This window comes from Mesoplodon densirostris, chromosome 6 (genome assembly GCF_025265405.1).
Source record: "Mesoplodon densirostris isolate mMesDen1 chromosome 6, mMesDen1 primary haplotype, whole genome shotgun sequence".
In the NCBI taxonomy this organism is placed as follows: domain Eukaryota; kingdom Metazoa; phylum Chordata; class Mammalia; order Artiodactyla; family Ziphiidae; genus Mesoplodon; species Mesoplodon densirostris.
Window position 1 is genome coordinate 72,885,925 of NC_082666.1, and position 12,691 is coordinate 72,898,615.

At 37.0% G+C, this 12,691-nt stretch overlaps 1 protein-coding gene across 6 annotated transcripts in view; it reads left to right on the forward strand.

The window, feature by feature from the left end:
• RFX3 (regulatory factor X3) overlaps positions 1-12,691 on the forward strand; it is a 297,259-nt gene that overhangs the window by 82,134 nt on the left and 202,434 nt on the right. The window contains exon 1 of one of the 6 annotated variants that reach the window (XM_060100831.1): positions 9,132-9,212. The exons of the other annotated variants lie outside the window; for them this stretch is intronic. The gene's annotated coding sequence lies outside the window, so the exon portion shown is untranslated. Of the gene's footprint in view, positions 1-9,131; positions 9,213-12,691 lie in introns of those variants that run through there. 6 annotated transcript variants of the gene reach the window in all.

The following is a 12,691-nucleotide window of genomic DNA, read 5'->3' on the forward strand; positions in this document are numbered from 1 at the left end:
TAATTTTACAGTAGACTCACTTTTACAGAAAGCTTGTGAAGGTAGCACAGAGAGTTTCCTTATATCTTACATACAGTTTCCTCTCTTTTTAACAGATTTCACCATTCTAAAGTTACTCTTTATCCCCTCTTTCCATACTATACTCTTTGAAAGGAGGTTACTATGTGGAGCCCACACTTAAGAAGTCAGGAGTTATGTTGCACCTCTTTGAGGGTAGAGTAGCTTCATAAATTATTTAGAATACTTTTGCACAAGAGATTTGTTTCTCCTCCCCCAATGTGTTTATTTATTTAGCCAATCATTTATTTATGTTAAGTATGGACTCATAGATACTTATTTTATACTTGGGGTTAAAATCCAATACTGTTTTATTTTATTGTTCAAATTGTTCAAGTTTTGGCCATTGGGAACTTTTAAATCGTTCTATGTTAACTCTTGTGTTTCTTTGACATACCCTCATCATTGTGTGTGTGTGTTTTTTTGTTTTTTTTTTTCTTTTTGAGCCCTTCCTTTCTGGTATCTCAGGATGCATCAGACTTACCTTTACGTTTTCTGCTTCACTCCTAGAATCAGTCATTTTTCCGGGGAGCCCTGGTTCCTTTTACTTCAAAATGATTTTAGAAACCATGATCTGGATGACAGATAGCGGCTCTTTTAAAACCAAATATCAAGTAGAAAAGAAAATTTTAGCCATTGTTCCATGAAGTACTAAATTAGGTCATTGCAGTGATTTGTTAATATTGTTAGAATATAAAATTTGCCTGAGTGAATTGAATAGAATGATCCTAAGAGTTTTTAAGGTAAAATTCTAAGAAATATAATTATTGTATTACTCTTTTCTGTTACTTAGGGAAAAAAAAAAACCTGTCCTTGATGGCACTATATTTGATATATTTTTTTGTCCTTGACCGGAACCTGAGGCAAAACTTCAAAACATGGTAATTTGAAACAGGTTGGGATTCACACTGGGATTTTGGAAGACTTTATACTCCATTAGGAAAATTACCAAGCATAGAGTCTATGAAAGACATATAATTCATATTTATCTAAAGAATAATGTGTCACTAAGCATTTTAAATTTGTGTATCCATCAGGGAGAGAATATTAAGGAAAAGAAAAAAAATGACCATTGAGCATAGTTATAGTATCTAGACATTGTGTCCTTACTGATTTAAGTTATTACAGAGGAATATTCCCTATTAGAGATCTGGTCTTTCTAACTCTAGCATTGAGGTTTTTCTTAATCTGAGATATTTGTAGATAGATCAGACAACTCTTTAGGTGGGGACGCTTTAAAGAGATTTGTGTGTGTGTATATTTGCAATCTTAGTAGTACTGATAAACATTTCTTAAAAGCTTATTTCTGAATTTTATTGTTTGACCTGCCTTACTAGGCAAGTATTCTCTTTTGCTCTTCAGCATCTACCATTTTAGTAAGCAAGTTGAATTTTTACAGCTCATCAAACAACCAGGTCAGAAGAATCACAGGATCTGATAGGTGAAATGCATATAGTATATGTTGATTGTAAAAAAAAAATTATTTTCCTAGAATTAACCAAATGTTTTTTCCTGGGCTATAGTCATCACTATTTATCCTAATCTATTATATTTTAATTTGCTGTCTCTTAGTTTAACTGTGAGGAGTAGTCTTTTGAGTCAATGAAAATAGAAAAGCGTCGAATTAAACTGATGGTGTGCAATTGCAATTAGTAAGAAGCATAGCACTAATGAGGAAAAGAACCAGGCAGGTCAAAACTGTAGCAAAGGTAAATGAAGCACTCTCTAATGAATAAGCAAACGTGACTCAGTGCACAGAAAAACTGAGTGAGGCAGAGATGCCCAGGGAGCCCTAGAATGAAAATAGCTGACAAACCTCAAAAGGGATGGAGCTGAGTGTAGAGATGGGGAAATAAAAAAGAAAGGGTCTGAGTAAGGGTTACTGGTGAATCCTGAGGCTGGCAAAGATTGCCAGGGAGAATGTGAGAAACTGAGTATCTTCTTGGTGATTCTGACAGAAATGCTAAAGATTATGCTTGAAGAGCCCGGAAACACTGATCTGGGACTTGCTGGAGGGAAACTTAAATGTATTAAGTGTGCACAGTGCGCCAGGTGTATTATGTCATTTAATCCTTATATCAACTCTTATTTATTATGTCATTTTAGTCTTACATCAACTCTTTAAGGGAGTGTATTGTTAGTTACAGTATTACAGATGAAAGAAATGAGGCACAGAGGGGGTTGAGAATATGCTACAAACCACACAGCAACTAATCAGGTAAACTATGATCAGGGTTTACAATTTTTAATTTTTAATTTCAAAGCAGTTTGGGAGATCAAGACAGAGAGAGAAAATCAATTCAGTGTAGCATACACGCCGACACTTAGGAGGAGGGCAACCATCAATACATTTTTGGAGTTTATGGGTTGTATTGATTAAGAGAAAGGAGTTTAAAATGGCAGCTCTTAGGTTTATGTAGTTTAGAGCAGTTGAAAAATGAAGGTTGGGGTAGGCTGCTGTACTGAAAGGGCCTCAGAATGGACTGAGGACTGGAGACAGCTAAAGGAGCAAGTGCACTTGAGGATCAACTGAAAGGTGGAGATGGGGTTATTTTTGGTCCTTTAATTATCATTTCACATTCATTTTGATCTTGTCAGGAGTCTTATAGACTAAAGAGAGTGATATGTGGCTCTCCTTTTGGGTGGAAGAGAGAAATTTTAGGGGTTATTCTTAGAGTCTGGCAAACTGGTTGTTAGTATAATAGTCCATTTGTGAATGGGAAAGGAGAAAAATGAAAAACCACTGTGAGTTGTAAGGATGTAATATGTTTTAAATGGTGTGTTTATGTTTACAGAGTAAATCTCAAGAGCAAATTAATTACATGTCTGTAGTTCTTAAGTAGGCTGAGTGGGGAAAAAGCATGATTTAATCTTGCTTTATTGCTGGCCAAATCTCTAGGCTGGCCATTTTTTCCTTTTAATAAAAATCCTTGTGGTTCCTTGTCTTTCCATTAGCTCATAGTTGAGAGCTCTGGTAAGTTGTCTGTGAGACGGAGTGTATTAGGCTTGCCTGATTAAAATTGTTCATGAGAGATCAAGCAGACAAGGGACTTTTAGCATAATTAAAAAAGCACTGCTAGCCTTTAAAGATGAGATTTCAGAACTTATATCCACCTGTAGGGAAGTGTGTTTGTGTAATTAGATTCCAGTTCTCTCATGAACCCTTCTTACTTAATTCACACATGGTGTCCTTTCCTTTTATGGAATATCATATTCTCATGTAGGAGACAAGAAATATTGAAAGGAGCCAGAACTTGAATGAACTGAAACATTTCCCTTGAAGATCACATGTGATAAGTTAAACAATCAGTTACCTCCTTATGTTAACCTGTTTATTTATAAAAGGAAACTCAGGAGCAAAGTTGAAGATAGTAAAGGGAAAAATCAAAACAAATTGCATATCTTGTGTTTGCCGCCTAATCTGAGAAAATTTACACCAGCTTTCGGAAAATATTCTCCTTTTATTTAATGGACAGCTTAGCCCAAAGTTTTTTGTTTTTGTTTTTTGTCTTTTTATAGTCCAAATTTTTCAGTGCTGGGATCTGAAGTCATTCAGTTATTATCCCCATTTTACTATCATGTTTCAGAAAAAAAAGATGATTACAGTTAATGTGGTTTAAAATGGCTTCTTTTGTCCTTTTAAAGCAAAGCTGACTGCTATATACTGTTTGAGTACTTTATAGAGCACCACAGTTTTCCTCCTATGTGTTTTTTAAAATACATTTTAATTTTTCAGAAAGGAACCCTTTCTAGCATAAATCAAAATGTTATTGCTATAATGAGGCAGCATTTTAAAAGAAAATTACCAAGGTGTGAATTTTTTTTTGCCTACCTGTATAAGGCGTTTATTTCATAGACTAAGGATTTCTGCACATGTGAATATTTCTTTAGGAAAGGCATTTTCCTCAGCTGATAACTAGTGCTTTGTTTTCACCTGGAAGATTGCTTTCGAACATCTCTCTTGTAATTAAAATAATTTTTCCATTAGCTGAGAGTGGTTCTCAAAGCTTCTTGACTTTTTTTTAGTTCCATCTTATTTTGCATTTTTAAAAAGAATTAGGTCTAGCCTGATTATAACAAAACACCAGTGTCCAACAGGAACCTAAGCTATTTCCATGTCAGCTCTGTACAAGTGAATAAGGTGAAAAAAGAAGCCCCCCAAAATGTACCTTAAATTATCCCAGTTATATATTAAGACTGATTTTAGGAACTTAATCAAAGATACATTGGCCAGGAATAAAAATATTTTAATTTTAAATCATGAAGAATGGAAGCAAGGAACCTGAAATTTTAAATGGTGGGAGTTTTTTTGATGTCATATTATCTGCAGGAGGAGAGCTCTAAACAAGGTTGTATCTTGAAATGGTAAAATCTGTGAATAGTTTTGTTTGTGGGAGGAAGTCACAAAAAGTTTATTCCTCTGGATTTCTTCTTGACAAGTAATCAGAGTAGTTCACAGATCCCCTGGTTTCCAACCATTTCATATAGTCTTGAGAATTAATTTTTGCATCAAATTATATATACCCTTAGTTTTGATTGAATAAACTGTTTTAATAGGGCTCCATGATCAAATAGGCTAGGTAATAATAGTTGCTTCAATTAAGACATAATTTAGGATGAAATCATATAGAATTAACAAGGTGTAGTGTGTCTGTTATAATTGTGGCAACTAGTATATCTCTGTCATAGGCAGTACAATTTCTTTTGTATATCAATAAAAAGGGAAAACCCTTATGTTTTCCTTATTCTTGTTTAATTCAAGTTTAGTTTAATTCTTGTTATTGGTTACTATAGCCATTTAATTGCTTATTCATCCACCTGGCCATCATCCATTCATTTAGTCAATAAACATTTATTGAACCTTCCGTATGTCAGGAATTGGACTTGGGTACTGGTGATTTAGAGATGAATAACTGTTTTTGAGATTTTTTTTGCAAGAAACAAAATTGCAAATAATTATTAGTATGAATAGAGTGATGTACATGTAAAAGAAGTTACTCTAATTGTTGCTGAATGTCAATGAAGATTTCAATAGAGGAGACAATATTTAAAGTGAGTCTGGAAGGATAAAAGTTTCTTCACCAGGCTGAAAATAAGAGGAAAGACATTCAGAGAAGTGAAAGCAGAAAGTACAAATGTATTGCATTTCATAAGACTTGCCAGTATTTTAGTATATCTGGAATATATAGGAGAAATAAATGGAAGTGGTGTTGGAAAAGTAGACAAGAAGGTCTCTCATTCACCATGTTGATGAGTTTAGACTTCTAAGGAGAGGAGTTACAAGGCACTGAGGGAAATGAAGCTGGATGAATAACATGAGAAAATTTGTATTTTTTTTTTTTTTTTGCGTTATGCGGGCCTCTCACTGTTGCGGCCTCTCCCGTTGCGGAGCACAGGCTCCGGACGCGCAGGCTCAGCGGCCATGGCCCACGGGCCCAGCCGCTCCGCAGCATGTGGGATCCTCCCAGACCGGGGCACGAACCCATATCCCCTGCATTGGCAGGCGGACTCTCAACCACTGCGCCACCAGGGAAGCCCCAAAATTTGTATTTTTGAAAAATAAATTGGGCAGGAAATATTTGGATAGGGAGGAAAGAGATTACACAGTGACCATCAGATGGTCCCTATTTCTTCAGTGAACTAGGAGGCAATCTTATATCATTGGGTTTTTGGAGCCAGACTTGACTTCAGATCCTCAATGTGAAGGTCCCCTTAACTTCCCTCAGCCTATGATTTTTCATTTGTAAAATGGGGATAATAGCTATCTTACAGTATTGTAAAGTTTGTGTGCTCAAAATGCTTTGCTCAGATTTCTAGGCTTACAATATATATTCAATAAATGGCAGCAATTATTATTAGTTATTGACCTATAAGTACTTAGAATTACATGGTAAACATTATAAGTGCTCCTTTCCCTCAAGAAATTTATAAAAATTTAGTATGTGCAAAAACAGATGAAGATAAATACATATTTTTACAAACTATGTTTATTTTTGAAGGCTTCTTTATTGCTTTCCCTGTGTGGATGACCCAGTTGAAGATTGACAAGTGTGTTCATTAACCTTGCTCATATATTCCCAAATACTTTAAACCATTCAAAATATTTGGTGTCGGTGGCTTTATGGTCTGGTGAATATGATTAATTAATTAATTATGGGAATTTCTTCTAGGACCTCACTTAACAGGTGATTGTTTGAGTTTCTGCTTAAACTCCTTTGCGAGGGTACTTTACCCTACAGAGAAATCCATGTTTGGACAGCTCGAATTGGAATTGTAGAATATTCTTCTCGTGTATCTGATGCAGGTTCTTTTTCATTTCTACTGCGTGGGTACTAGTTCTCTCTTGAAGCCACATAGACCAAGTTTAATCAATCTTTCACTTGCTGTGCCATCAGCTGTTTGTCAAAAGCCATCATCCCTTTTTTCAAGCTTCTCATTTCCAGGCTTAGTGTATTTTCAGGTTTTCCAGGTTTTGTGGTTGTTGATTTTTTTTTAAAAAAAACAGGTTGGGCTTCCCTGGTGGCGCAGTGGTTGAGAGTCCGCCTGCCGATGCAGGGGACACGGGTTCGTGCCCCGGTCCGGGAAGATCCCACATGCCGCGGAGCGGCTAGGCCCGTGAGCCATGGCCGCTGAGCCTGTGCGTCCGGAGCCTGTGCTCCACAACGGGAGAGGCCACAACAGTGAGAGGCCCGCGTACCGCAAAGAAAAAAAAAATAAAAAAAAAATAAAAAAAACAGGTTTGTTGAAGTATGTGTGACATAAAATAAACTGCACATATGTAAAGTATACAACTTTGATATATGCACATATCTGTGAAACCATAACTGCAATCACAATAATGGCTATGCAGTCACCCCAATAGTTTCCTTGTGTCTCTTTATATTCTCTTTGTTCCACCACCCCCTGTCCCATCACGCCCGGTCCCACCCTCCCAACCCCTGCAATTACTCCTCTGTTTCTGTCAATATAAATTAGTTTACATTTCCTGAAGTTTATATAAATGGAATCATACAGTATGCATTCTTTATTTTTTGTCTGGCTTCTTTCAGTCAGCATACTTATTTTGAGATTTATCCATATTGTTGCAGGTAACAATATTTTATTTCCTTTTATTGATGAGTATTGTCCCATTATAAGGATATACCACAGTTAGTTTATCCATTCACCTGTTGATGGACAATTGGGTTATGGTCAGTTATTGAGTATTATGATTAAAGTAATTATGACCATTGATGTTATAAGACTTTGTATGGACATAGGCTTTCTTTTTGGGGGAGGAGGGTAATACCTAGGAGTAGAATAGTTGGGTTATATGATGGGTAATATGTTTAAATATTTAAGAAACTTCCAAACTTTTCAAACTGATGGTACCTTTTTACATCCCCACCAGCATTGTATGAGGGTTCTAGTTCCTCTGCATCCTTACCAATGCTTGGTAAATCAAGCTCATTCTAATGTGTGTGTAGTGGATTTTCCTTGTGGTATTAATTTGCATCATCCTAAGGTTAATGATTTTGAACATGTGCTCATTTATTATCTTTATATCTTCTCTGGTGTCTGTTCAGATCTTTTGTCCATTTTAAATCAGTTTATTATTGAATTTTAAGAGTTCTTTATACATTATTGATACAAGTCTTGTACTGGATATATGATTTGCAGATATTTTCTCCTGGTCAGCTTGTCTTTTCATTCCCAAACAGTGTCTTTCAAATCGTAGAAGATTTAATTTTGGTAAAGTCTTATTTATCAGTTTTACCTTTTCTGGATTATACTGTTGGCATCTTATCTAAAAAATCTTCGCCTAACTCAAAGTCTAAAATATTTTATTACGTATTTTGTTATAGAAGTTTTATGGTTTTACTTTTTACACTTATGTCTATAATCCATTTTTATAATAAAATTTTTACTTTGGAATAGTTTTAGACTTGCAGAAAAGTTGAAAAGGTAGTAAGTACATAGAGTTCCTGTATACCACTCATCCACTTTCTCTTATTATTAACATCTTATATAACCATGGTATGTTTGTCAAAACTAGGCAGTCAATATAGGTACATTACTATTAACTAGACTTTATTTAGATTTCACCAGTTTTTTCTTCTTTTTTTGCGGTACGCGGGCCTCTCACTGTTGTGGCCTCTCCCATTGCGGAGCACAGGCTCTGGACGCACAGGCTCAGCAGCCACGGCTCACGGGCCCAGCCGCTCCACGGCATTTGGGATCTTCCCAGACCGGGGCACGAACCTGTGTCCCCTGCATCGGCAGGTGGACTCTCAACCACTGCGCCACCAGGGAAGCCCTCACCAGTTTTTTTTTAACTGTTTTCTGTTCCAGAATTCAGTCCAGAATTTCTTATTGTGTTTAGGGCTCATGCCCCCTCAGTCTTCTCTGATCCTTGACAGTTTCTTAGTCTTTCCTTGTTTTTAATGACCATGACCATCTTGAGCAGTGCAGGTCAGATATTTTGTAGAATGTCCCTCAATTTGGGGTTGTCTGATGTTTCTCTTGATTAGATTGGGATGATTTTGGGGAGAAATGGGCATGGATGGACACATGCTATCAACATGCTTTATCACCGGTGCTGCTTAACCATGATTACCCAGCCAAAATGATATTTACCAGGTTTCTCCACTGTAAAGTTAATCTTTTTGTTTTTTCTTACCCTTTCCATGCTAAAGCATGGAAGCAAGTCACTTCCACTTTTTTGGAAGCAAGTCACTAAGTATAGCCCATGCTCCAGGGAGGTGGGGGGAGGAATTATGCTTTACTTCCTGGAGATGAGTATCTACATAAATTATTTGGAATCCTTTTGTAAGATCAGTACTGTAAATGGTATTTATTATTTGTCTCTTCTCCTTCACTTATTTATTTCTTCAATAATTTATTATACCAGTATGGATTCATGTATATTAGTTTTATACTTTAAGTTATAATCAAGTACTATGTTTTTATTTTGCCACTCAACTTATTCCACTTCTGGCCATTCCAGCTCCTGTAGGTTGACTCCTGTGTCCCTTGGACTTACTCTTTTCCTTTTTTTTTCTCTTCTCAGCACTTTGTTTCCTGACACTACAAGATGCCTAAGGTCATCGTATATTTTCAGTGCTCCAGCCTTAGAATCAGCCATTTCTCAAAGGAGCCCTAGATACTTTTCTGGGGTATGTTATTTAGGAACCAAGATGCGGGCACTGGATATGCTGGTTTCTGCTACTGGGGTGTCACTATGTCTAGGTTCTCTCAGCAAGCAGAGCCAGGAAATATATGTATGTATGCTAACTGATGGATATACACATCTATAATTATTTCTGCATCTATCCATTTTTATCTATATTAAGCTAAATGTGAATTCATACTGATGTTGCTCTTTTCCATTACCACATAATGTTTATCCATAATGTCTCTCTCCAGCACTGAGAAATGTGGTTCTCACCATCCATTTAGTACTTATTTGTTCAACCCCAGTATACATGTAAAGCAGTTTCAGAGTTGTTAACCTGTACCCTGCAATCCATTTTGAGTTAGTTTTTCTATATGTTGTGAGATGGATGAGGGTTCACTTTTTAAAAATATGAATATCCAACTGTTCCAGCAATATTTGTTTAAAAGGCTGTCCTTTCTCCACTGAAAAGCCTTTGCATCTTTGTTGAAAACTGGTTGTCCATTTAGGTATGGGTCAATTTTGGAACTGTATACCATTTGTTGGTGTGTATGTCTATTTTTACTCCAATAACTTATTGTCTTGATTATTGTAGATTCACAGTAAAGTTTGAAATCAGGTAATTTTGTTAGCCCTCTTTTCTTCTTTTTCAAAGTTGTTTGGCTATCCTATGTCATTTGCTTTTTAAAATGAATTTTAGAATCGCTTTGTCAATTTCTACCCAAAAAAAGCCTATTGGGATTTGGATTTGAATTGTATAGAATCTTTAAACAATTTGGGAAGAACTTAACAATATTGAGTCATATAACCCGTGACTAAATAATACCTCTCCATTTATTTATATCTTTAACTTCTTTCAGAAATGTTTTGTAGCTGTCAGTGTACAGGTCTTACACATCTTTTGTCAGATTTATTCCTAAGTGTTTCATATGCATTGATGCTATTGCAAATGGTATTGCTTTTTAATTGTAGCTTCCAATGTTTGGTTATTAGTAAATAGACATATGATTGATTTTTTAAATATTGTCACTTAACTTATTCCAGCTCTGGCCTTTGGGAGCTCTTCTAGGTTTGGTCTTGTGTCCCTTGGACTTACTTCCATCTTTTTTGTGTGTCTTTTTTCCTTTTCTCAGCACTTTCTTGTTTTTTGACACTACAAGATGCCTAAGGCTCATCTTATATTTTCCGTGCCCAAGCCTTAGAATCAGCAATTTCTCAAAGGAGCCCTGGTGTCTTGAAACTGTTTAAAACTTAATAGTTCTTGTAGCTATTTTATAGATTCTGTCTGAGTTTCTACGTAGAAGATCATGTTGTTTGTGAATAAAGAAAGTTTTACGTCTTCCTTTCTCACTACTTTTCATTTCTTTTTCTTGCCCAATTGCACTGGCTAGAACCTCCAGCACAACATAGAACAGAGTGATAGGAGCAACCATTTCTATTTTGTTCCTGATCATAGAGGAGAAGCAGTCAGTCTTTCACCATTAAGTACGATGTTAACTATAGGTTTGTCATAGATGCACTTTATCAGGCTAAATAAATGTTCTTTTGTTGTCTCCTCTGCAGAGGGTTTTATCAGAAATGGACGTTGGATTTTGTCAAATACGTTTTTGGTACCTTTTTTTTTCTATTTTTTATTTATTTTTAAAATATCTTTATTGGAGTATAATTGCTTTAAATGTTGTGCTAGTTTCTGCTGTACAACAAAGTGAATCAGCTATATGTATACATATATCCCCATATCCCCTGCCTCTTGAGCCTCACTACCCCACCCCTCTAGGTTGTCACAAAGCATTGAGCTGATCTCCCTGTGCTATGCAGCAGCTTCTCACTAGCCGTCCATTTTACATTTGGTAGTGTATATATGTCAGTGCTACTCTCTCAGTTCATCCCAGCTTCCCCTTACCCACCGTGTCCTCAAGTCCATTCTCTACGTCTGTGTCTTTATTCCTGCCTTGCCACTAGGTTCATCACTACCATTTTTTTCAGATTCCATATATATGCGTTAGCATCCCATATGTGTTTTTCTCGTTCTGACTTACTTCACTCTGTATAACAGACTCTAGGTCCATCCACCTCACTACAAATAACTCAATTTCATTTCCTTTTATGGCTGAGTAATATTCCATTGTATATATGTGCCACATCTTCTCTGTCCATTCATCTGTTGATGGACATTTAGGTTGCTTCCACGTCCTGGCTATTGTAAATAATGCTGCAGTGAACATTGTGGTACATGTATCTTTTTTTTTTTTTTTTTTAAAGAAGATGTTGGGGGTAGGAGTTTATTTATTTATTTATTTTTGCTGTGCTGGGTCTTCGTTTCTGTGCGAGGGCTTTCTCTAGTTGTGGCAAGAGGGGCCGCTCTTCATCGCGGTGTGCGGGCCTCTCACTATCACGGCCTCTCTTATTGTGGAGCACAGACTCCAGACACGCAGGCTCAGTAGTTGTGGCTCACAGGCCTAGTTGCTCCGCAGCACATGGGATCCTCCCAGACCAGGGCTCGAACCCATGTCCCCTGCATTAGCAGGCAGATTCTCAACCACTGTGCCACCAGGGAAGCCCCACATGTATCTTTTTGAATTATGATTTTCTCAGGATATATACCCAGTAGTGGGATTGCTGGGTCATATGGTAGTTCTACTTTTAGTTTTTTAAAGAACCTCCATACTGTTCTCCATAGTGGCTGTATCAATGTACATTCCCACCAACGTTGCAGGAAGGTTCCCTTTTCTCCACACCCTCTCCAGCATTTATTGTTTGTAGATTTTTTATCATGGCCATTCTGAGTGGTGTGAGGTGATACCTCATTGCAGTTTTGATTTGCATTTCTCTAATGATTAGTGACGTTGAGTATCTTTTCATATGTTTGTTGGCAATTTGTCTGTCTACTTTGGAGGAATGTCTGTCTAGATCTTCCGCCCATTTTTGGATTCGGTTTATTTTTTTGATATTGCACTGCATGAGTTGCTTGTGTATTTTGGAGATTAATCCTTTGTCAGTTGCTTCGTTTGCAAGTATTTCCTCCCATTCTGAGGGTTGTCTTTTCATCTTGTTTATGGTTTCCTTTGCTGTGCAAAAGATTTTTTTTTTTTTTTTTTTTTTGTGGTACATTGGCCTCTGACTGTTGTGGCCTCTCCCGTTGCGGAGCACAGGCTCCGGACGCGCAGGCTCAGCAGCCATGGCTCACGGGCCTGGCTGCTCCGTGGCATGTGGGATCTTCCCAGACTGGGGCACGAACCCGTGTCCCCTGCATCGGCAGGCGGACTCTCAACCACTGCGCCACCAGGGAAGCCCTGTGCAAAAGATTTTAAGTTTCATTAGGTCCCATTTGTTTATTTTTGTTTTTATTTCCATTGCTCTAGGATAATCTCAATAGACGCAGTAAAAGCTTTTGACAAAGTTCAACACCCATTTATGATAAAAACTCTCCAGAAAGTGGGCATAGAGGGGACCTACCTCAACATAGTAAAAGCCATATTG